Source organism: Solea senegalensis, linkage group LG19 (genome assembly GCF_019176455.1).
Source record: "Solea senegalensis isolate Sse05_10M linkage group LG19, IFAPA_SoseM_1, whole genome shotgun sequence".
In the NCBI taxonomy this organism is placed as follows: Eukaryota; Metazoa; Chordata; class Actinopteri; order Pleuronectiformes; family Soleidae; genus Solea; species Solea senegalensis.
The window spans coordinates 11,945,325-11,971,047 of record NC_058038.1 but is presented as its reverse complement, the minus strand read 5'-3'; the positions used below and the strand labels follow the sequence as shown (position 1 = coordinate 11,971,047).

At 43.6% G+C, this 25,723-nt stretch overlaps 1 long non-coding RNA gene across 1 annotated transcript in view; it reads right to left on the bottom strand.

The window, feature by feature from the left end:
* Window positions 1-2,295: 2,295 nt before the first annotated feature.
* LOC122785798 overlaps window positions 2,296-25,723 on the bottom strand; it is a 45,315-nt gene continuing 21,887 nt past the window's right edge. Inside the window, exons 2-4 of the long non-coding RNA XR_006362352.1 lie at window positions 17,117-17,178; window positions 5,002-5,066; window positions 2,296-3,097 (exon numbers count right to left, since the gene is read on the bottom strand). This is a non-coding gene — a long non-coding RNA (uncharacterized LOC122785798). The remainder of the gene's footprint in view (window positions 3,098-5,001; window positions 5,067-17,116; window positions 17,179-25,723) is intronic.

Here is a 25,723-nt window from a genome sequence, read left to right as displayed (position 1 = left end):
TCATATCACACCAAAGGGAAATCATGGAGACTTGAGAAAGGGGCACTTTTAAGTGGGTAAGAGACTTGGCATGATAACCAAGATAAAGACAGAAAAGTGTGCATGTATGGGCGAAGACTTGTCCATTAAAACCAGCACGCACCAGAAGCACGACCATGCGTCATGCATTACTCAAGTAACATTTTGCATGAAACATGGACTTTTTCCAAGACCAAGTGGTAATTGTGTCATTTTTTCTTCGGATGCAGCCCCAATTTGAGGAAATGGTTTGGAGAGTGCTTGAGGCGTCTATGCTGCAGGAGTGTTTTGAACCAACAAGGTTTGGCTCTGGGCTGGATGTCAACCTCACTTCAAATTATCCTCATTAACGACATTTCCAAGGGGAAACGGCCATTTGTATGTGTGTGATACTCATGGTGAACAGGGAACTATAATAGTCCTGAATGCAGCCCAGTATGAAAAGTGGCATTTATTAGTTGGGGTCACAGGTTGAACCAAACTGCCAATAGCAGCTTTTCTGGCTCTGATACTGTGGGAGAGCCCAAGATTGGTTACTTGACGTCATAGACCAATGAATGGAGAAACACCCCCACAACCTCCTTTTTTCAAATGGTGGCTAAATAAAGAAGAGGGAAAAGGTTTTATCTGTAAAAGTGTCACTACTCATTTCTTCGTAAAACAAATGAATAAATCCCCAAAAAAATCTCAATGGATTGAATTCATTAGATAAAGGTGAACAGAAACATCATCTGATGGCGGATCAAATATGCATGAAACCCCCACACTGCCTCAGCGTCTTCAGAAAATGAAATGTGGGCAGTGTGTGAGCCCACCTCTCTCTCTCTTGTGATGACCCCACATCCTCTGTCCCATTAACACACACACACACACACACACACACACACACTCTCCCTCCTTGAAACTCAGACCGGAGAAAGTAAGACACAATAAAACTTGGCAGAGCTTCAAGTGAGGGTAAGTGGTCGACACAAGCTTGAAATTAAAAGTCTGTGGCTCGACGGTATTTGCTGAAATACTTTTCACATTGCAGAAATAGCTACATTAACACTTCCCATGAAGAGCGGGGAAGAAGAACAAAGAGGGGAACCACTATTATGTCCAAGACGGTGTCTCCCATACCTCCCCTTCCTCATCTCCCCCTATCATTTCCCAGAGTGTTTACTGCAAACACAAGAGCAACGCAGCCTGAGCTCATTATGGACAGCCAAGCTGTAATATACTGCCAAGTCCTGCCCCACAGCCTGGGCCTAACTGTTGTCTTGGCAACCCAGCATCCAAGTACATGGAGTGGAGGGGATTGTTGGTTGCGATGCGTTGGAGGGGGGGGGGTGCATGATGTCATCCTGTAGCATGGAGGGGGCCAATCAAGCCCTGAGAAAATTATGTCACCTTTTGTTGCGCGGGTCCATTCAAGGCTATAGAAGTGCAGTGAATTGAAAGCTGCAGAGAGGTCATTTTCCCCCTGAGCCGTGTATGTGTGTGAAAAAAGCAATGGGGGGCGGGGGGGCGGGCCAGCAAGCAAGCAGGGAAGTGCATTGTCGACATGCTAATGTTGTTGACCGTAAGCAAGACTATAAGGATGTCACGAAGCTCAACCTCCAAAACACCAGCGCTGGGACCTTCACAGGCCTTTTCTCTCTCAGATAGTGAGGCTGACCTCCCCGGCCCAGAAATGTGATTTTTAACATGGCCTATGATGCTACGAACGACTTGTCAGGAAAATTGCGGCAAAAGCCTGCGCACATAGCAGCGGAGAGCGGACCAGTCGGCTTTGTTTTATCACAGAGAAAAAAAGACAACAATAAAGCAACCCCTTGAGGAATAATCACCCCCTTGGCGACTCTCCTTCACCGCACTCTCACACCAGCATCCCATCCCCGCCTCCCTCCTCAGACAAACTTTATTGAATCACAGCCTGAAATTGACAGTGAGAGACAGTTGAATGGGAAGTCACTGGTGAATTGTCAAACTCACTCAAGCCAACCGAAAACGAAAGGACTTTGTAGTGTACACCGGAACGTCATTTGGCAGCAAACTGATCCAAAGTATGACACTGAAAGTTTTCATGTTGTGCGTTGAGCGTTAAAGTAAAAAGGGGACGATACATTTTCCCAGACAGTAACAGGCAGGGACATTCTAGCAAAACTAGAAATGATGCCAGGATGACTAACAATAACAGGAGGCACACATTTGCAGACATATAACGAACGCAAATGACCTTATCAGTTATTAATCTCACAGATCTGCAGCTGCAATAACAAAACAAACAGCGGGTTAGATATTGTGTTTTTATTTCTGCACATAAGGATTTCAAAGACACAAGAGTTGAGGAGCCATAAATCATCATCAGAATAAGAATACTGACAGGATCATTAACCACACACAGAGGGCCAATGTGTCACACTGAAATGCAGTGTTGGTAGGAGAGTTTTTTTGGTTTGCATTCATTAACACTGCGCCGATAATGGATTCTTTGTCATTAGAAGATGTCAGATGATTAAGGTGCAGAAATGCATCTGCGGAATCTTGGTTGAAGGAGTATCAATTTGTTTTACACCACAGGAGATATTTGTTGTTCTTTTCACAAGATAAACCTTGTGTGCACGCCTGCTTTGGTGTAAGCAAAAGGGCACTTTGCAAATATAGTCTGAAAACAGGAAAGTACCGTCTGATTATTTTCCATTTACAGATCCAGCACTTGTTGATTCTTGTCCCAGAATAACACAGTAAATGTCACAACGACAGTACCGTGTTTGAACAGCGTGAAAAAGCACTGGCTACTGGAAAATTGGAAATATTAATCCCAGCTCCATTTAGACAAAGTCACATACTATGTAGATCCATTACCAGTAACGTTGGTTAATGCACATTCATCAAGCATCTCCACAAATGGGACTGACTAAAGTCTGAGTGGCAGAATACCCTCTTCTCTGCTGTCCTGCTGAGATTATGTCAGAGCTTCTCCACGTCCAAGGTTGTCAGTGATGGAGCTGCTGTTGTCAGCAGCTATGCCAGGAGCAAACATCTGCTGCAGGGGATGCTGGTCTGCCGTCCAACGCCAGGATTTAGTATGATCCTAGAAACACAATACAGAGGCCAAACAACTGTTTAAAATGTTGACATCGACACGTGTTTCTCATACACATTATAAAGAAATTAGAGGCTTTTCTGGCAGTGTTTCTTTTCTAAATATTAAAGGTAACTATTACCTTTAATATTCAGCCAGCGATCAACACACAGCACATTTCAATCCTAAATTGATTCCATTACAAAATGGGCTAGAGAGTTCAAACTGGCATGAAGAAGCTACAGAAGAACCACCCAGAGCCTCATCCACAGCTGAAATGATCACATTAAATGTGGTGACAAATCCCAGGATGTCTTTTGCTCCCAGCGACGTGGATACAAATCACCAGGCCTGCACACTGTGCAGTGGAAATGATTATTTTTAAGTCCAATACCAGAAATAAGATGTCACTTTAGTGCTGCGTAATCTGCCTCACAAAAAAACGCTAATCACAAAAAGCTGTCTCAGCCCACTGATGAAAGAAAAAAAATAAATATCATGTTTGTGTGCAACATGTGTGTGAACAGATGAGAGGGAAGATTGCAAAACTGATTTATATCCACAACAGCAGCTGGATGAACACGAAGCAGTCTTAATCAATGTATAACATCTGCTTTCTCACAACAATGCAAGAACATCCCAGGGTGAGGTAATGCAGGCAGGTGGCCTCTTGTCAACTTCTGCTTTGCTTTACCTGTGCTTGTGCATGCACCCTCCCACATAATGACATAATGTTGTCTGCACCCACACACCATCCACACAGTCCTGTGGTTGTCAAGGCAGCAAAGTCACCAGACCGGCCCATCCTGCCCATTCTATGCCCGGGGAGGGAACAGCATGTCAAAGTAGTCATCCATCAGTGTTTCTAATCTTCTCCCTGTCTGCACCTCTGAGCCGGTTTCCCTGCAAGAAGTCACGTTCCACCAGAAAACCGGATATGACCTCCCTCTATTCAGCTCTTTCTTCATCTCCCTTCTCCTGCTTCTGTCTCATTTTCCCTTGGGCCTCACACATCATTCTCTATGTATTTAAAATGGTATTCTCTACCGATTCCATCCAGTATCGATATACCCCCGCTCAACTGCTCAACAACCTTCCCTGTACCTGACCTCTCCTATGGCCTCTACTCTGGGTTTTCCCTTCCCACGTTTCTCTCCTATGCCTCATCGTGGAACGGAGCCAAAGGAGCAGCATCAGCATACAGGACCAGGCCCCAACCTGCCTCTGAGCGTCAGCCTGCCCGTGTACGTCTGTCTGTGCCTGAGGCTGTGACCGAGCCTGTCCCCTATCTCCCTCCCTCATCAGCACATCTACTGTACCCGTCTGTTGGCTTCCTGCCATCCACAGACACACAGGCCCGCTTCATTTAGTGAGAAGTCTAAGATTTAAAAAAAAAAATGCAAGTATGAAGTCTGTAAAAAATAAATAAATAAAGCAAGTTTGACCTCCACTGAGAACACCCACAGCTACCCTGAGAGGGCCATGCCTACAGTGCAACTCATTCAGTCCATTGGCTGGTGAGCACAAACCCATCAACAGGTTTGTTTGAAGGTTACCGACTCTGCGGTGGGCCATCAAAGCATATCTTCATTCAATTCCACTGAAAGGATCTGAGGCACCTGAGAAAAGCAGTGTTTGAAGTGATATCTCTGTGCAACTACATTCTTTACGGCGCTGTCATGACTTGAGTTACAAAATTAAGAGAAAAAAAAATAAAAATAACGTGAGCATTAAGCCAGTAGCCAACCAACCCTGATCGTGTCTCTTGAACATGTGAAGTACCACCGCGACGAGTGAAAGAACCTAATTGTGCTTATTTATAGCAACTGTCAGTGTTCATAATGAAACTGAACGATGAACATCGAATATTCCTCTGACTGAAGATCAAACAAAAAAAACAGAGTCATCCCTACCTGTTGAGTTTCTTGAGCTCGGGTTTCCATTAGTCAGCCTCTTCTCAGTGCTCATCTGAGATCATCTGTAAGAGATAAAGGGTGAAGAAATTAAATATCTCAGCGAGACGTTCAAGTGTTTAAAGGGAGGATCACATTTAAATTGTTGTCAAGTTCTGCCTTACCCCGCTTTCAACAATAAACTTAAACTTCATTTTGTCATTTCTTACATGGAAAGGCATCCAAACTCTACATTATTCAAATACACACATTCATTATTTGTCGGAATGGGCCCTACGACAGAAACTGTTTCAGTATACATCTAACTACTTTAGTGTAAAAGGTCGTTTTTAAGTGTTAGCAGACAGAATTTACAAGCCTGGCAAGCTGCATTGTCTACCTGGAAAAACGTATGTTTATGATAAAGAGTAAACATTCTACTTTTTAAAAGATCTGGGAATTTCTTGTTGTTTTTGGGGGAGGGAAGGCCACCATGGCTTTACTGACCTAAGACATTTTACCATGATGCTGTTGTTTTGGACACATAGACACATGGTGACTGCTCTGGATTGAAGTGTATTGCTGTCATGGAAGTCTGTACTGTGTATGGATGCCTTGCTGTGGACACTTTCCTTGGCACCTTGCTTTATTTCTCTTTCTTGCTCTAACTGTGCAAATGTAAATTCGGAGACAAAAAAATAAAAAATACGGCTCCACCATGTCCTTTTACTAAGGCTAAGGTAGCACTCAGTTGCCCTGACTACTGTCTTGTTGCATTATTTTTAAGGATCTTTCCTTAAAACTGGTTTTATAATGACCACATGACTCAGACCCTCTCCGGTATCTTCACAGAACATTTAAAAAGTCAAAGCTGGAGTAGCGACATAGATCACCCTAAATCAGTTTTATGTAAATCTAAGGTTTCAGCGGAGCACCACAGCACCTGGCAGTTCAGGAGAATGGAAGCATTCAAAGTGGCTTTTCCAATGCGCCATTTGTGTTGGATTTATTTTATAAGGTCAACAGGTTTAGGTGGTTATTGTACCAGGAAACGTGTATGTTTCTTAATACAAATATGCGAATGAAGTTGTGTTTTCTGGACCACTGACAGCTCAGGTCCCTCCTAATCCAATCACAGACAAAGGTGCTGTCAGCCCCTGAGTTTCACTATCCCAGACCGGTTACCCTGGAAACAAATGCACTGTTTCCGAGTGACACAAAGCCCGAACTTAAGAACCTCCTTTCAGGTCGAAGGCTCCAAGAGTTGAGGGAAAAACAGCAATAACAGGGCGGCGGGGAGAGAAACTGAATACCAGCAAATTGCTTCCCAGAGTTTCTGGAGGACATGGTAAAATAATTCTTTCTTTCCTCTCCCTTTTGAAATACCTTTCCCTGGCACCAGGCACCATAGGTAGTTGTGTGCTGGTCCCATTTCTTTTATATCCCTTCTCATATTCCATTCATGCTAACCATCGCACTGAGCTAAGTGAGTTATCATGTACACCAGCAGGCCGGGGCGGCATGTGGCTATGGCTAAGCCTCCAGATGAGGTAATGTTTACGGGATTGGTAGGCCAGGAGAAGGGTTGGTCAGGTCTTGATTAGACCTGGGGTAGGGGCTCACTCTAATATTGGACAACCCTTTGTGTGGTGAGATTACGACCTTATGAAAAACCGCCCCTGCTGACACGCCTGATGGGATCAGAGCTTCCTGCCTGCTGCATCGTCCTGCTTATGAGCTTTCCACACATGGGAGAGAGAAGAAAAAAAAAAAACACAGTCAAACACCACTAACACACATCTGCACCTCTCAGGAAAGACAGTATGGACTGTGAGAGAGCATGTGCAAGACTCACAAGTTTCTGTACACGCTCACAGGTAAACAAGCACGTGTGCGCAGACTGCGAACCGTAAAGTCATGACCCTGACTGATGACCACCAGATGGAAAACAACCTGCATCTATTAACAAGGCCAGATGCAACACACACACACTCATGCACGCCCACTTGCTGTTGCTGAGGTTGTCTCCTCCAGCCACTTACCAATGAAAATCACATGATGGACCACATCCAGCTCTGAAAAACAACAGAATCTCCACCCCGAAAAACATCAACAAACAACGTTTCAAAAAGCCCAGAGGATTCAAAGGCAGAGCTTTCAGAGGACTTGATCCCAGTCGTCCTCTCAAGAAGGCTGGAGATATAGGATGATTTCAATTATTTGATATAATTTCTGATGGTCCATTAGTTCAAAATAATGCTCTGATTATGCGAGATGTGTAAACACAAGGCCGCATACGAACCTTACATCGGTGTCTGAAGCAGAGCTGTACGTTTTCCAGATGTGTAATCGGCTCTTAATTAGAAGAGGCCTTACTTTCCCACATAAATCTCATTTAAATTCATCCAAGACGTGAATAAATGCACCATTTTGCTTTCTTCAACCATACAGCAAACTTCCACACCTTCCTATGTCTACTGTTTAGGAGCCTCCGCAAACAAATGCTCACATTTCTGCAGCTCACAGAGTGGAAACGGACAAATAATGCACGCACATGCACCTTAACGCACACAAGCACGCACATGCACCCGGGGCACTGGCACAACGTTGCGCCAGTGGTCCTTTAAACCAGTCATGTGAAAATGACCCATTCCCTTCTGCAAATCAGATTACATCTCCGAGGTGAGGTCTGCAAGTCCACCCACACACACACACACACACGACATACACACACACACACTCAAAGCTTGGGCCTCAGGTCTGTGCAACACACACAGCACACACAGCTTAATCAGATTTTGCCCCACAAACCTCGTCGCCTTTGCGAAAGTATAAGCCAGGCCCAGAAAACAAGAGTTCAGAATGTCCCTTTAAACTTACAGAAATGATATACAGTATATTGGCTATGGAGGATACAGTGGATGAGAACAAGTGCATCTAAGGCCACGGATTTCTTGAATAGATCAAAACAAAGCGAGGTCTATGTCAAAGGAAATCATAGGGGGCTGTGATAAGCCTCCTTTCAGCAGCGCTCGACTGCTGTTTGGCAGCTCTGCGATGGAATGAGCACATGTGGAAACACGTTTCTAATATGTTTGGCAGAAATGCAAATGATAGACGATTTGCAAATCATCAAGTCATATTCAGGTTTACCAAAGACTGATGTATTACAGCAGGGGATCAAGGAAACTTCGTTTGTTGTACTTCAATTCTAACCTAATTTTCTTTCTTTTTTAAGTGATCAAGTAAGCAAATAAATGAACGGCTGAATAAATCAGTAGGATGGAGCACGTAGGCTACTGCATGTATTTTCCTAGTGTTAGCTTCTGTGGTGCTGGACACTTGACGTCGTTGCACATTTTAGATTTACTGATCAGATTAGCAGCTATTGCTCCAACTGTTTCGTTTTAAGTCATAGTGCAAAAGCAGCTTGTTGGCTGGCTGGTGGTGGACTGGTCTGCTTAATCATACCCAGACAGCTGGAGCAAGTACAAGTCTCAGTCCCTACAGGATCTACATTAAGTCTGCTAATCAGAAAGCCCTTCAACTACACCAGCAGTCCCCTCTGGCCCGAACCAGCAACAAAATCAGATTTGTCTTTACAGCTTTTTTTCAGGAAATTTGAATTACTTCTCTAGTGAATCTGGGAACAACAACTGCTGCTAACTCAGTGTTTATTATATTAAAGTTCGCTATGTAGCCTACTGTCTGTGGTCCTTTTGCCCTTGAATCCATGGAAGTCAGAGTGTGGGAAGTTGTGGGTGGCAGGAAGCTGAGATAGTTGAGGCTACAATGGGGTGGCAGGATTCTGTCAGTCAGCCCAACTCAAGTTCAACTCGAGCAGGTCATTTTCCCTTCACAGTGACATCTGAGAAGACCAGTGATGGAGACCAGCAGCGAGGGGAAGGGAGAAGCAGAGGGACTGTGCCCTGGGTTAGATTGCACTGAATGCTCAGATAAGACAACAGCAAAGGGCAGATTTAGGCAAGTCAACAAGGGAGGCTGGCTGAGGCTACTGTTACCCCAGGAAGAGCTCACTCATCCCTCAGATCACCTCCCACACCTGTGGAGGCCAGGATCTGATATACAGCACCACCAGCGTTGGTGGTGTTTGGAAGTGGTCACCAAAGCCAGAGATTAGTTATTCGTAAAGCAATGGACAAGAAACAATTGTTCTATTTCTGAGGTTTTATATGCTTTGGTTTTTATTAACATTACTGGGAACCACTTTAGAAAGCCAACCAAGTGTTTAGATTTAGAATTTGCAGGTAAACATGCATGCAAACACTCGTCAAAGTTACATCACTGTGCCTTAAAGGAACTCTCAAAAAAATTGAGGTTTGAAAAAAAAAAAAAGGTACTTCTTAATCCAACAAATGACCACATGTTTGTCATTGTATTTATTTATTTTGGACGCTCTGCTTCTCTTGTTGTGGATTACAATTTGTGACAGTAAATAATTCCAACGCCGCAATGGACGGATCCTGTATTTATTTATAGGACAAGATGATAAATAGCCCTTAAGACTAACTTAAGAAAAAGACGAGCCCATTTTTAAATAAGTCCATGTTCATCTTTCCATTGTATTTACACCGTTTAAAGTGTGGGTAATTGGAACTTCTTTTTTTTTTTAATCATATCATAGTGGAGCCTTCATCGAGTGCATTTCCTGCCCACTGAATTTGCATACGGCTCCTAGTTCCTCTTTTATATCACTGCATGTCTCTGTTATAGTTCCCTACCTCGAAACAATATAGCTCTCATAGCTAAAGCTGGGACAGAACTGTGAGCTTAGACTTTCGTTTTGGGTGTTGAAAATCTGAAGAGCATATACTCCACATGGGGGATTATGTTGGCTTAAATTTCAGCTCCCAGTTCTGTTTAATTCTTACATCAAGGAATGGAGAGTGAAATCATCAGTATCATATGCTGACCCAAAACCCCCTGTCTTAAAAGGGAAATTTAAGAGGATATTAAAGTTACACAAAATCAGCGTTTTAATAACACACATTAGCCAGCTCAACCCTGCTCAATCACTATGCTGTGGAAAAAGGCCTAATTTGTGCACCGAATTTTACAAGGTGAGAAGTGAGGAGACGGTTCTCTTTAGCAGGCACCAGCAGTGATAAATCGTCTTGTTTACCTTGTTTATCCCTATAGAAGAAGTGACCAGGAGTGGTCACAGAAGCTGTGCAATGTTAGTTTTAGAATGAAGGTAAACAGCCTCTCCCATGGTGGGCCTGTGCCCTACACGGAGTAAACACATGTTTCCCATCGCGGTTAAAAGGGAAGGGGATTAAAGTGTAGTGCAGTCGATGCCATAGCGATGCACCCCACGGTGGGATCGCAGTACTTTCAGGTTCAGTACTGCTGATGCAGCCTAGTTGGAAGTGACTACTGTGCAGGGAGAGTAGTGAATCAGGGCCTTCTAGACCCTACTGGTCCTGTCATCTTGGGTGATCTTATTACTAGTGGACAGGCAGCTCTATGTCACAGGACGAGTGAATCAATGCAACGCAAAAAAAAAAGTTGGAAAATGAAATGTGACGGACAATGTTGACTGAGAGAAATCAACATATTTTGGTTCATTATTTAAATGTAATGTGTCCGAGGACATCAGCTCAGTAGGTGGATCTTCATTGTGGCTATGGACACAACTCTGTTTACACTGCTACAAACAACACACGTGTGCCCGTCCCACTTTTGAATGTGGCCTGATTAACTGGATCTAATGTGTTTTTAATGCATCTTAAGTAAACACACCTGTACTGCACACTCGATCGGATCACGACAGACGACGACTGCGTTTGAGGCCTTTATTTGGGGCTGAGGCATTTTTACCATGTTGACAGAAGGGCCTGACTACGGCTGGCAGAGAATCATACAAACACGCGATACGTAAGGATTATGAAAAGGTGTTGAAAACACATTTGCCTTTTAGAGGCCCAATACTTTCTTTATGATAGAAAGCACTATCAGAACTCACTGAAACATGAGACTGGGGGGAATGCAGGGTTCGACTTAAAAACCTAAGTAAGAACAAAATGTCTAATTGTTGTTGCTTTGGCTGCTAAATTCACTCCTGGGCCATGGGGTCAAATATGCCACAATCACATACCACAGGGGAGAGTTAAAGCACAAGACTGTGACTGTGCAGCCAATTAAAGGACACTTAATAAAGGCAAATAGTGCAAGGGACATTGAGGAAGATATGCATAGTGGAGCATATCTGCACATACCAAAAAAACTGCCAATTAACCAACACCCCATGAAGCTCAGCTGTGACCGATTCAGCAGGAGAGCTTCCATGTGCAGAGAGTAAAACCTCTTTCTGTGCAGGGTCAGAATGGCTGAAGAGGGAGGGTGGAGCATTCGACCCGTCAGTCTCATTCAGTATTAGAGTCTCTCCTGAGCAGCTGAAGAGAATGATTTGTCATCTCGTGATTCAGTGCGTCTTAGATAAAGATCATCACTAAATGAGGAGTAATTGGATTGGATTTGCTTGTTGTTTCCTGAAGATTTTCACCTCTCATCCAAGAGGCAATTAATTCCACAAATGACCCTTCATGAAGTCCAGTTAGCTCTAATTTGACACCTTAAGATGGACTGGCCTTGGATATTTTAAACATTCACAACAGTCTAGGGGGAATAAAAACATACAACTCTAGGCCATTTACTTGCATCATGACATGTGACTTGTTGTGGATGTGACCTAAATGACTCGAAACTGCTCCACCCAGTGAGATGGGATTCTCACCCAGACAAGCTGAAGTCAAGCATTCCAAAAAAATTACAAACTGTCATTCTTAACCTTTTGGCCTCAGAGCCCACACACATAAACAGAGATAATTACATGCTGTACTTCTGTCAGTCTTACAGAGTTGGTGTATCGGCTTCTGTCTGTGTTTGTGGGAGGAAGTGGGGAGCATGAGTGGGGAGCAGAAACTAAGTGTTTGTGCCGAGTTGTGTGACTTTCTCACCCACAAAAACACTGTGCGGGGGGAAAAAAAAAAGAGTAAGGCATGTTAATGAGCACTATACGCTTGCGCCGCTCTCTCTTTTTTTTTTTAATGACATAATTTAAATGTACATTCAGTGTCACAAATCCATTGGTTCCTACCGGGTTTTTAGAGATGCTGCTTCAAAAAAAGGTTTCTCTGAACTGTTGGATACAAACATGCCTCAAGCTCAGCCACATGACGCACATGATGCCCTGAAATGATCACAGCATCGCATAGGATGTCTGTGAAAGTCACTTGACTGCAACACACACGTATGCATCACCACTGATGCCGAATCATGTGACCGCATTCACATGAACGTGCACATAATATACTCAACTCGTGGAAGAAGGTGGGATGAGGAACACGTCGAGGCTAATCTCGCCAGGGATTAGGGAGGAGGTATATATCAGCAGTAAACAAATGACTCACATTCATCCGTGTGGTTACGAGCCCCCAGGCTCCAGCTAGAGCGCAACAGGGTCTGGATCCAATCCCTGCTGTTTATCAGTGCAAATAGAAGCGGTCACTTGTCAAACCTCCATGGAAATCACTCGGGGACAAACCCAGAAATGGCAAACAGAGCGAGACAACAAATCACGTCCCCCAAATTGATTTAGAGCGCAGACCTCAAAGACCATAGCCTAACATTGGGACTGAAATTGCCATTTTGTTGCCACTCCATTATTCACATTGACACAGCAAACTTGTTATCCATAGTCCATGTGGGATCACTATCTGATTTTGAATGACATACGGGGCCTGCGTCATTTTCGTTTCATACCGAGGCTGCATTTTCTGCGAGGAGTTCAAGTTTATAAATATTATTCTTAATACAAAAAAAATATATGGGACAATGTTCATTCATTAATTTGAATTTGACACGCATGGTTGGACTGATTGGAAAATTTAAATATTAAAATCAACTGCTGCTATCAGTTGTTTCACATGTTCCTCGCTGACCCACTGATACCAAACGACATCGTCACAAACCGGAGGTCGACCCGTGAAGGGCAGCAGAGCGGCACTGCTGTTTGGCATTATTGACAAATATTGATTACTTGTCTCGGCATCGCCATGGAGATCACTGCAGAGGAATGTTGGATAGATAATGTGATGAGCCATAAATGACCCAAGCAGTGACAAGGTTGGTTAATTAGCAGCATGTGATGAAACTGAGACCAAAGGTAGGGCGGTGGAAGCAGGTTGTGAAGCCTTCTGCAAAGGGGAAATAATGCATATAAGAAAGGGCTACTGATCACCTCTCTTTTGCCCAATGTGACATCAGATAAAAGAATCTTCTAAAACTTAATTTAGATTAGATTAAAAAGTCTTTCCCTGGCTCTAATCCACCTATTGTGTTTCTCAGTTGCTCCGAATCAAGGTAGAAAAGTACAGAGACAGCAACACTTTTTCTTCACTGTCTGTCTGTCTGTCTGTCTGTCTCACAGCGTTGTACCTGCTAAGTCCAGAGACTCACCAAGCTTGAACGACTCTGTTGCTTTAACCCTGGTCCCTATGTCTCTGGCCAGCACAAAAGCCATCTGGGGTGCAGCTGAGAGCTTTAGCAAGGAAATAACTCTTTCAGTCTGCTCTCTGCATGGCTCCGACTGCAGGGTGTTGAGGTCGCCAATACCAAGACTCTTACTGGACCTCCTCCTCTTTCTCCTCCACCCTTCTAATCCTGGCCTACATGACTGACTCCGAGTGGAAGCCCCACACACGCCAGAGGTGGGAGCCAAAAGCACTGTGAGATTCAAAAAAGACCACCTGCTCATCAAACTAAATTGCACTCACTGGAGGCAATGGGCGAAAAGAAAAGGGAGAATGAAAAGGAGGGGCGCAAGAGGGAAAAAAAAAATGAGGAAGAACAAAACGAAATACAAGTCACAGCTCTCCCTCTGTGATCCTGGCAGACAAAAGAACAAATTGCATTTATGCATCACGGCACCCAAAGGTCAACATCGAGTCCCACTTAGTACTGTTTGTGTGTGAACATGTTGATATAGGTTCCATCAGTTCCTACAGGACAGCCTTTCATCTTTGTATCTTTTGTGTTCCCCTACACTTGTGTCTATTGTCTCTCTCCTCTATTGGACAGAATTGACTGTTATTATTCCAAACAGCATTATCTTTATTAATGCCACAGGTCTCAGGACTGTGCACTTCCTGGGAGCTGGGTCTGGACAGAGCTGCAAACAATCTCCCTAGATAAAAGCTCAGTGGAGAGCTGTATGCACGCCAGACAGCTTGGGCAAGCCTTCATCCTCACTCCTCGTTCTCACAGAGGAGCGTCGTCCCTACAAAGACAGTGATATGGCTTTAATCTTGGCACTTTCAGTCAGGCAAACATTTGAGCTCAGTGCAGCGCTCTGAAAGGCTATCAGAAGTCACTCCGGGTTGTTAGATGTGAGTCAGAACAAACAACAATTGTATTATTAGCAAATACATTTCTATAATATTTGAAAATTGGAAAAGAAAAACATCAATGATGGAAAGGAAAGTTTTGAAAAGCGAGGGAGAGCTTTGGCACGAACCAGCCAGGTTATAAATCATGAAACTATATGTGCGAGCGCGAATGAGGTTGCCCTCTATTTTCTACTGCTGCTTATACTGGTGGTGGCTCATGTGAAGCTGGAGCTGAGGCCGTTTCCCAAAGTAAGCCATGCGTGACAAGTTATTTTAAAGGTGGTGTGGAGAGCTGACGTGTGGCCAGGCCAGGGCAGGGCAGTGGTCGGGGTCTCGGCTTAGTGACTCAAGCCCTTCGCTCCAGTGGTCACACAGCATCAGCTCCCGGCCCAAGTCCTAACACTGATTTATGGGACAGGGGGATTACCAGCCATGAGGACCACCCAGATGGTGGCACAGGGTGACAGCCACACACACAAACACACACACGCACGCAAACACAACTCTGATGTATATACATTCACACGCGCATATTATGCACCTCTGTACACATATGTCCACAGAAATAGTGACTAAAGAAAATAAACAGAAAATACTGCCCTTAAATGATGTTTAAATATTAAAGATTAATCGTCCTGGAAATAACCAAGCATCGGGAGCTGCATAGGTAACTTGTGATAGCTCCGTTAACCACTCGAGTGCAGTGGGGGGGATTAGTGCGCCAAACTTTCCTCATTACTACAAATCCAGCTCATCAGGGTTCACATAGATATATATATATATATATATATATATATATATATATATATATATATATATATATATGTATATATATACACATATATATATATATATACATATATACATATATATATATATATATATATATATACACATATATATATACACACACATATATATATATATATATATATATATATATATATATATCCCATTATTTCATCTGACATCTCAATTAAGTTGGCATAATGCATCTTTGAATATGCTGCTTAATAATAAATAAATGAATAAAACCACGAGGCCTCTCTGACTGTGTAATCCCTCTAACGTGACGTTCACCTTGATCACGACGCCTAATGATTCACTTTTCTCATTTGGAGCCGTCCCTTAATTATTTTTACCACCATAAACACTTTGCCGTCGACTCAAACGTCCATCCAAGAACAAGAGGGGGGGGGAAAAATAAGAGAGGGAGGCAGATATTTTTCCACATGCCAGGGCACAGCACAACTCAACCTCAAGGCACCAGTTGGATGAGCTCAACAATAAGAGTCAATGACAAATCGGACGCAGTGCATTCCTTGGGCAAACACTCACCTCATAAAGGGAGACAGGTAGGCAAACACTCACCTGCCCTAAGCTAATAATGCATGTGGAGGCAAACACACACACACACACACACACACACACACGCGCGCTTGAGCTTGTCGATATGTGGAGACAATGATGAGAATTAGACCCGCACAAAACCGTGTTAGCGTAAAGATGAAACTAGATTTTCGAAGAAAAACAAAGACAATCCCTCTTTCAGAAAGACAAGGAGAATGTTTCACACAAAAAAAATCACTGTCACTGTGTCTCTTTGGACTCTTTGGACAAGTGCATACTGTGACGGCCATCTGTGGTATAAAGAACAAGAAGAACGAGCAAGGTTTTTCTTAGTCAAAGCACAGCAAAAGAAGAAAATCCAAACTCATCACAATGGCAGCAGGAGGTGTCCATCGCAAACCTGCACGTACTTAAAAAAACACAGTGAAGTGTCGTCAAAAAAAAAAAATCTGTGACAATCTTCAAAAAATCTACAAAACAAACATCATCATCATCATCATCATCATCACACATTTCCCCCTAAAGGCCAGGATTCCCAGCGAATCTTCGACGGCAACACTGCTCCACTCGATGGGACGCACCCTCTGCACTTCCTGACCATGTGACCCCCCCCTACCCCCCCGCTGCCCGCAGATTGGACGCTCATAGGCAGAGAAGACGCAGAGACAAGGGGGAGGTGAAACTGGCTGGCAGCGGCCGCGTGAGAGAAAACAAATTCCTGTACTTTGCCATGGAGATGAGTCAACAGCAGGTTGGGGGGCCGGGGTGGTTGTGGGGCACAGGCTGACCTGCTGTAGTTAACAATTCATCCCCGTATCCGGCTCCCAAATGATTGGGCAAACACGGAGTGCCGTGGAGTCAAAAGGTCTCCGAGCGTCTGAGAGAGGGGCATCAACCCGAGGTGACAGGCGCACACTGGACGGAAGAGGGCGGACGAGCAAAAAGACAGAGACTCGGGGCTCTATTGGGGAGGAGGGATGCAGGAAGAAGGTGATTGGATGTGGCAGAGAGCATTATTGATGGACATGGCTTTGTAAAGCAGCGTGTTTAAATGATCTGTGTCAGGACGCCAATTTGGAGATGAAAACATTCCCTTAAATGCGCCACAACAAACATCACCCTGAACGTTCGGTTTAGATTCCTCATATTAAACTTGGTTAATAGCGGTGCCCACAGTAAAACGGGCGTTTTATAAGCCTGAACCACACTAACACTACAAAACTCTGACATAGGCCCTTTTTGTAAGACGGATGATTTCAGCACACGAGCATAACATGACAACCTGTCCCAACTGGCTGCTGTACATGTCAGACGTTTGTATTAAAGCGACATGTGAATATATTCAGTGTCTTCAGAGACATACAGTACATACTCACCAGAATATTCCTGGGAAGCAAGTAAAGGTTGACGTCTAATTCCAGGAATTTGGATTCCTTCACTGTGAAAAAAAAAATTAAATAATCAGAGGACAGACGTCACTTCACACACTGAATATTATAATATTCCATTGCTATACCTGGTTCACTCTTTATTCTCAATTTGTACAGCTGGCTTCATTTAGGTGTTAGAGCATGCGATAATATATGAGGTACGAACGGAAAATAGTCGTCTCAAAGTCTCAAGCCACAGGACCGGGATGCAGAATGCCGTTTGACAATAATGGGTCAGAGGCGGAAAGAAAACAGTTGACAGATGAGCGGATCTCATCGATGTCACTTAATTGTCAGGGTAGACGTCACGTAGCGCTTGGTTTTGCCTCACACGTTGCCTGACGTAACTTTATGCGGTGTCACGGCTCCATGTGGTCCCCAAAATGGCAAACCAATTCCCATTATCTCATTGGCCATCTGACTGTGAAGGGTGGAAGTGCCACCATTACAACAGACCTTTGAGTAAGCAGCTGTTTAAGGAGGGTGTGTTAGCAGAGAGGACCTGTCACTGGTTCGCCACTGCTACACACGTCAGACGAGTGTTTTCACAAACACAGCTGAAGCATGTTCTTCTCCTCTGGTTGGAAGTAGTGCATCGTCTGTCAAATCCTCAACGTGAAAAACAGAGCTGCATAATTTATAGAATTTCTGTGGGGAGAAAGGCGTTTGTGAGAGAGGAGGAGGAGAAGCCGAAGAAAAACACCAGAGAAAGTAAGATTAGGATAAAAATAACAGATGTTAAGAGTCACTTCTCGAAAGGTGTGTCATTCGGGGAGTTTGGGACACACGTCTGTCTGTAGCCAGGCTCTAAATTTAGCACATTTACTAAAATATAAATGAGTTCAGTCACTGGCACTGGAACTCTCTAAACCCCATTCATGATCTCAGCGGTGCAGCAGGCGTCACTCATGACGAAACGCTAACCATATAAAACAACAATGAAAGACCTCCTCAAATACGGCGAGTACATAAGGACACAACCACAACTTAATGCTCCTCATAAAGGATCTTATTATGGGATTGCAAGCCAGGGTCAATGGGAAAAGTGTGCTTTTTTTGACTTTCTATTTTTAGGAGGAGTTTGAGCATAGATTACCTTTCACATAACCAACCAACGCCACTATTGATCAGGCATATTAGGCCTTTTACTTACGTCTGTACTGTACTGTACCAAAGGTGATGCTGTGTGACATATGTATGAAGCCTCTGTTGTTGACTCTATCTATCCATACATGCTGAGGATGAGCCTCTGTGTGTGTGTGTGTGTGTGGCTGTCTGGGGAGGACGCCTCAGGGCCAGGCTGAAAGGTAAGTGAAGCATAGGTCCTCACTAAGCTCCAAAGCATGCGAGTATCAGGCCTGTAACTAAAAACACAAGCATAAACACAGGTGATGTTACGGATTACACCCTGCAATACTGCCGCAGGAAACCGCACAGAGCACAGGTGTAACCGTGACATGGCTACGGACACATTCCTCCCCATCTCTGTTCTGCCAATGGAAGTCTGACTGACAGCTCATCATCTGCTCCTGTTGTCTGTGTGAAACTTGTATAAATATCTGCAGGCATTTGTGTGTGTGTGTGTGTGTATATAGTGAGATCATTTCATTTCCCCTCCAGATTTGACTAGTATATGCTGTATTGTATAAAATATAGATCTCTACGTATGGGAATACATCAAAGAGAGGCACGGCAACATTTCACTGGTTGACCCAGAAAGGATGTGTTTAAAGCTTTGAGTTTGTGAGACAGCAAAAACACCCATATTTAGTCAAAACAGCAGGGAGGAAACGAGTAGGCTGCCACATTTATTCAGTGAACAGCACCCTCTAGAGCAACCCCTAATCCCCAAATCCGGCACTGCTCACTCTCACTGTTTCTGCATAAACTGCAGGGAAATTACACTCATCCAAAACAATTACAGCATTTTTCAATTACTTGAAAAATGAGAAAATCTGCGCAGCCTCAGGTTTATTCATATATCTTTTTTTTCTAAATGTATAATCATGCAGGTTGTCTTGGTCTGTGGCTTATTTGTGAGCCATAATCAAGAGGTGAGGCAGCACCACTAGTTTTCCCAGTGTGAGTTTGTAACAACGCGGGCTGTGTTATTAAGATGTTTATTTTAATCGTGTGGAGGGTTATTAGGGGCAGTTTACAGTACACACGAGGGAGTAAGGTAGACCGTGCATGACAGAGAGACGAGGAGGCCAATGATAAGCCAGCTACCCACGACGGTGAAACGGGCTGAGAAATATGAGCGCACAGTAGGACATGAAACACACGGCAAGACAAAAAGACTTTTCTCCCTCTGCTTTCCTTTCCCTCCTCCCGTCTTATTCTCACTCGCCGTTTGCCTCAAATCATGTTACACAATCACAAAGAAATGCCTCGTACATGGAGGCTTATTACAAGAGGCAGAAAAGAAAAGAAAAGAACAGTTTGGAGCGGATCGCACAGGGATCGAAAACAAGCGGTAGGTGTTCGGTTCCTTTATATTGACATAAAAAAAGGACGACATGGCAGAGAGACGGGCAAATACAGTTAAGACGCACAAGTACAGACACTGACTCCCCTTAACTGCTTCACACATGCTTAGTTGGCCCGAGAGACACAGTTCTCTGCACCAACCAGGGAGCACTTCATGCTTCCTCCACGTTTTTCCATGCCATTAACAAAACTAGACATTGTACGGTTTAAATACATTTTGTTGGAATTTAGGGAGCAATTGGAAAGCCATCATTTTATGAGCTTTCAAAACTTTCCCACAGATTTCCCTTTTTATTTTTTTTTTTCCATGGACTTGACCCACACACATTCAAGTAGCCCTCAGTAAGGGCCAGCACACGAAGCCTGCAAGGCTTCAGTGGTATGATACTTAGACATATCCCTCACCTGTGTTGCATTATAACAGCTGTTCTATGTGTTTTTCCCTGACATGCACACAATGCACCATTTTGTATATGATGATGGTGGATGTGCATGCTTGTGATATTAATAAATGGCATTTGGTTTGCATCAGCGTCTTCGGGAGTCTTTGTTGCTTCATTCATGCGGTTGCACAACAAACAACCACAAAATTCCAAGAACAAAACTAAAAATGAATTACACACATCCTGTAGCGCCGCCTGGCTCGAGTGCATTAGCAAAAGGTGTGCGTGTGTTTGTCTATGTGTTTATCAAGTTAGCAGAAGGTCAGAACGGTGAAGCATTAGAGCCGTGTTTGCTCTTTTCCGCGCACTCTCGGAGACAAGCCTGTTTGAGAGTTTGAACAATGACGTGTGAAACCTGTAAAAACAGGACATAGTGCCGCTCTGTTTGCTTAAGAACACCTAAAGAATGAACTGCCATTACAAAACAAATCCCTCAGCCTCTGCATTCCTCCTGTCCATCAAAAACTACCTGTTGAACAAGATATGACACACACTGGAAATGGTAGCTACAGGAAGCGGTGGGAGGACTTGCAGTTTGTTTAAATGTTGTCACCTCTCTGACCTCCACGTCTGACCCACAGAGAGTGCACACTAACACGGCGACGCACGCGGATGGATGTTCGTACTACTTTCCAAATTCAGTGAGAAATGTTCTTAATGGCTAAATTCTTTTCTTTCTGTGAAATTTAAAATTAATCTGAAGAAAAAAACAACAACTTATTAACTACAGTTCTATAGGGATTTAATCTACTGCACTCATGATAGACACAATGTGCCACTTTCACATAACAGCTTATTTACCCCATACAGTGTATCTTACATTTGCAAAAAGCACCAACAGCAAAAGCTGTTTGTTTTTTTTCTGCCTTCTGTGCAGCATCTGCTATGTGAAACATTTTAATGATGTTTTCAGTCGAGGTGCTGGACTTGCTCTTATGCAACATGTAATTAAACCCACAAAAACAAACTGACGGATCCAATAGTTAAGTCGAGGTGACACTTGCTGGAAATCTGTCAACTGGAACACATGAAAATGAGAGAGGCACCACGAGATTACAGCCGCATCCCCTCTCTGCCACCATCCTTGTATCGGAGCAGCCATTGGCAGAACTGGATGTGATTTGTATGTGTGTTTTTGAAGAGGAGTGCTCATAAACAGCCATGAAAGGGGCCCCTCTATTCAGCCCGCCAGCCGAGATGCGCTTCACTGGGCCAGTCTTTTGTTTACCCCTCTTCACAAAACCTTCAGCACAGAAAAAAAAGGGGTTGATTCCCTCGATGTGTGCAGGCCCAAATGATGCCATTAGGTTGGTGCCCGCTTTGGGTGAAAAAGGCTTCAGCAGTGCTTGAAGTGATTTAAAAGATGCATGAGAGAGTGGCCCGCAAATCCTGTTTGGAAATAACACTGGGAGAGAATGGGAAGGCAAAATGCCAAGCTTGTGATATTCTATAGTATGCAAAATTGCTCTCAACTTCATGAGTGCCATGGACGCTAAAACAAAAGACGCGGCGCATTCCTTTGTCATGTGACGAGGGCCGATGTGCCGCGTGGATGCGTCGGGTCAGGAAGTTCACCAAACTTCCCACGCTACCCTCACACCAGAAGACCACGGTTAGAACCGCAACACTCGAGGCAGCGTGCCGAGCTGCCCACCCAGGGATGAGGACGCGTAGAGCACACATGCACGCCGTATGAATCAAACATCCTTATCAGCAGGAAGAGAGGAGAACACGTCAATTACACACCCACAACGAAAAAGAAAAAGAAAAAAATTGTCCATTCTTGGACAGCGACCTAATAGGCATGCGAAGGTGACGGCGTCAACGAGGGACAGTGCCAAACAAAACCACACGCCGTGGGCTCATAAAGAGACAAGGTCCAGTTCCACTGCAGTCCACTCAGCCCTCATGTCCAGCGGAAAACGACGTGTCCTGACTGTCTCAGCTGTCGGGAAGAACATTCCACGTTTGTTATTCTTTCGCAACGCGAGTGCTATTTTTAGCAGGCTACCCACTCACACTTGCACTTGACCTTTTCAGTGTTTTAATCCTTTGTGTCTCTATTTAGTGCAGAATGAGTTGCTATTTCACTGTTGCCGCCTCTAGGCAGAGTGACAAGTCTTTATCTACCGAGCAGCTTGATAAAAAAAAAAAAAAAAGCAACTGATTAGCAAACAGAAAAAGAATGTAATTATTGAATTAATTAGTAATTATTATTTAATGCTTCAATACTTGTGTAGTTTTTCCTGATTCCAAAGACAGACGGAAGGAGGAATCATTATATTTAAATGTTTAGATAAGACTTTTAAAACATTTGGTAAGGAAAGTGAAGGAGGATGGGGACCATGGTAGTAAAGGAGATTTGAGATATTGACTTTTTTATTTTGAACATAGAAAACTGTTCTATAGAATGGACTAAACGCAACACTCGTCGCTCATCGTCTGCCTGAGAGTTTTCCCTAACATGTAGGTAAGTTGAATTATTTGGAATATGTATTCCTACAAATACGTTTCCAAAACGGTAAATTAAGATAGAAAACATAATAATGTATCACATAAATAAATAAATAAATAAATAAATAAATAAATAAATACAAACGGGCGTTTTGCATCGGCCGTGAGCTGCTGAAAACACAATTGTGCGAGGCCCTCTGGTAAGGGTACCAGAAAAACATACATGCATCAGGTGAGCTAACAGTGAGTCAGCGGGATAATTAAGTGACTCAGGTAGACGACAAACTGACAAGATTTTTCCCCTTCCGTGGTATATTTGTCAGCCGTCTAGCCGTGCAAACCAACATCACCTCCAACGGCACGCAACAGTGCAATCGAATGCACTGAATGTCTTTTTTTTTTTTTTAAATCAGTGCCTGTTGGTAACACAGTTTAAGAAGTTTGCGATTAAGTTTCTGCTGTAAACTGTTGCCACATCTCGGAGGTGCAGGCAGCAACTTTGTGTTTGTCTGTTTTTCATATCCGTCCGCTCAGTCTCAAGGTTTGTGCACAACTCAGGGGAGGACGCAGAAGCTCGGCGGATGAATCAACGTCTCAGTTCCAGTGCAAAGTAATTAACCAGCGCTGACACCTGCTTTTTAAGGAGGATTCATATTGAACCCGACACAACTGCAGCTGCTCCTGGAGAGCTCATGTTTCCGACATCCATAACAGACGGCATGTGACGTAACAAGCAAACAACACTTTTTAAGAAGAAAGAAAGAAATATCGATTTAATATTGTATTTCATTGTTAAAAAACAACAACACACTTGTTCTTTGCCCTCCCTGGTTTGTTCTTTGCGCCACGCTTTCTTTTTTGTTGTTGCCATGATGTCAGTGGAAGTCTTTTCCATGATGCTTGATATGGGTCCTGTGGGCTCCTGCAGATAAGATTGAGGAGCAGGTCATGAGGAGACCCTCAGAAATCTGCTTGTGTAACAATGCTGCCTCAGTCCCAGCTATCAGGCCATCTCACCGCAGAGCACTTGTGGGCTCGCCGGACGCAGGTAATCAGGGCTGTCAGAATGGGACCGGCTCCTTCTGCAGAAACCACTATGTCAACGGTGCAATTTCTACCAAATATCCCGGACGCACACTTGTAAAAAGTGGTGTTGCGTGAGTTTTATTCAAGAGCAGGGGAGTTTGAGTTAATAGCTTGGACTCGGCACCGTCACAACACAAAAGTGCCACTTCTACACTCTTAAATGACCCTCCTTGAATAAGCACCACCACAGACTCTCTGTCAAACCAGTTGGTGGCGAAATCACTGTTCATTGTTGTCATGGATACACCCAGGTGTTGCTCATGAGCCAATACTGCAGAATCAGAAGCCAAGGTGCTCGCTAATCCTTCTCCATACCAGTGTGTCAATAATAAGGAATGCACTGCCTAAACTAAACTATTGTTCCTCTGCCAACAAAATCACAAATATGAGCACTGACGCTGCCTCTGGGCACTGCTGTCTCTGGGACTGGAAAAGAAATTAAGTGAAGAGAGACAACAAGAGTCATAGATGGAAGAAAGAGGCTTTGATATGGTTCCAGGCAGCTTAATACTTTCTAAATCACACAGCTTTCTACTACAATACATGGGGAGATATATAGTGTTGAAAATAAGTAGCTTCTTTATGCAGCCTGACAAAGTCAGAGATCCTGAGAAGACCAGCTGTTGTCAACAGTTGGATAGCTTTGAACTAGCTCTAAGCCCTGAGACAGCAGGAAATATCCTCTTTATGTCTTTTGAACTTGTGCCCATTAGTAATAGAAATAGATAGAAAAATAATGGAAGAGAATAATAATAGGAAAATAATCCCGTGAGGACTTATGTGGATGCACTTGACAAGTGGAGTGAGAGGACAAACGAGACCGTACCAACTGTCACAAAGTCAGTTTATAAATGTTTTTGCCTGAGCATGATATGTGGTACGTTGGCATTTTCAGTGCCAAAAAAAAAAAAAAGTCTTTGTTTTCTACATCAGTAACGTAATTACATATGTGTCGCACCTTTAAAAAGGTTAAGTGGTAGCCGAGTCTTCCTGACATGAAGTAGCACCAACTCGACTGTCTTACAAGAAAACACAGCTCATACTTTATGATCAGACATGAATAGTTTTCCAAGACAAGACAATGGCTTGCCTGTTGTGTCTCTCCCTCTCCCTTTCTCCTGTCTTTCTGTTTGCGAGTAGTTTTTTTCCAAATATTGCGGTATGACACAACAGACAAGCGCAGTGCCAGGCAAGCGGATGCGGCCGGAGTGGTGAGACCATTGAGGAAGGCCCTGGCTCTGAAAAGGTCCTGCTGAGAGCTTTATTGTGTGATGCATCGAGCCGCAGCATGTTGTGTCCCCCCCAAGACACGAGGCCTCGCTGCGAGCCACAACAATGAGCATCTTTGTCAAGCAGCACTATTACCCGTAAATCACAGGCAGAGGGGTAGTTGAAGGACCTCCAGGTATGTGCTCGTCATAAAACAAAACTAATTTCTACGCGCATGCAAGTGTTGATCGGTGAACTACTACAGAATGAGATTTTAGAGGATTCAGTTTGGCGGAAATTAAGTCTGAATATTGATATGGTATTTCTTACAAGCAACCTTCTGGACGTGAAAAGGGGGTTTTTCAAGACAGATTTTATATTTGAAAGTGTTCAAGGTCTTGAGTCGCAAGGCTTTTCTTTGGCCCAAACCAGGGATATAATGTTTATTTTGCAGCATACCCTTATTTTGTTTAGCTTTACACTGCCAATGACCGCTAAAACAGGACAACAGGTTCCTTGTTTATTAGACAGAATTGCGGGTGCGCTTTTGGTCATTTCAAAATTCAAACTGCGGACGCGTCTTTTACAAAATGGTCTTCCAGAGCATAACGTTCAATTTAATTTATTTATTTATGTTATTTCGTTTATTTTGCAGTTGGCATATTTTGACTTTCAATCAACAAACCACAGCTTGGATTCAATTTTTTTTTTTTTAAAGTTGATGTAAGAACTAAAAACACAGATTATCTTGTTCAGTTTCGAAGGTCAGGGCCAGTCAGACAGACAGTCAGACAGACAGACAGTGTGACAGACGGAGGCACTTGACCCTGTCATCCTGAACTTGACCTCTGTGTCTGTGTCTGTGTGAGGC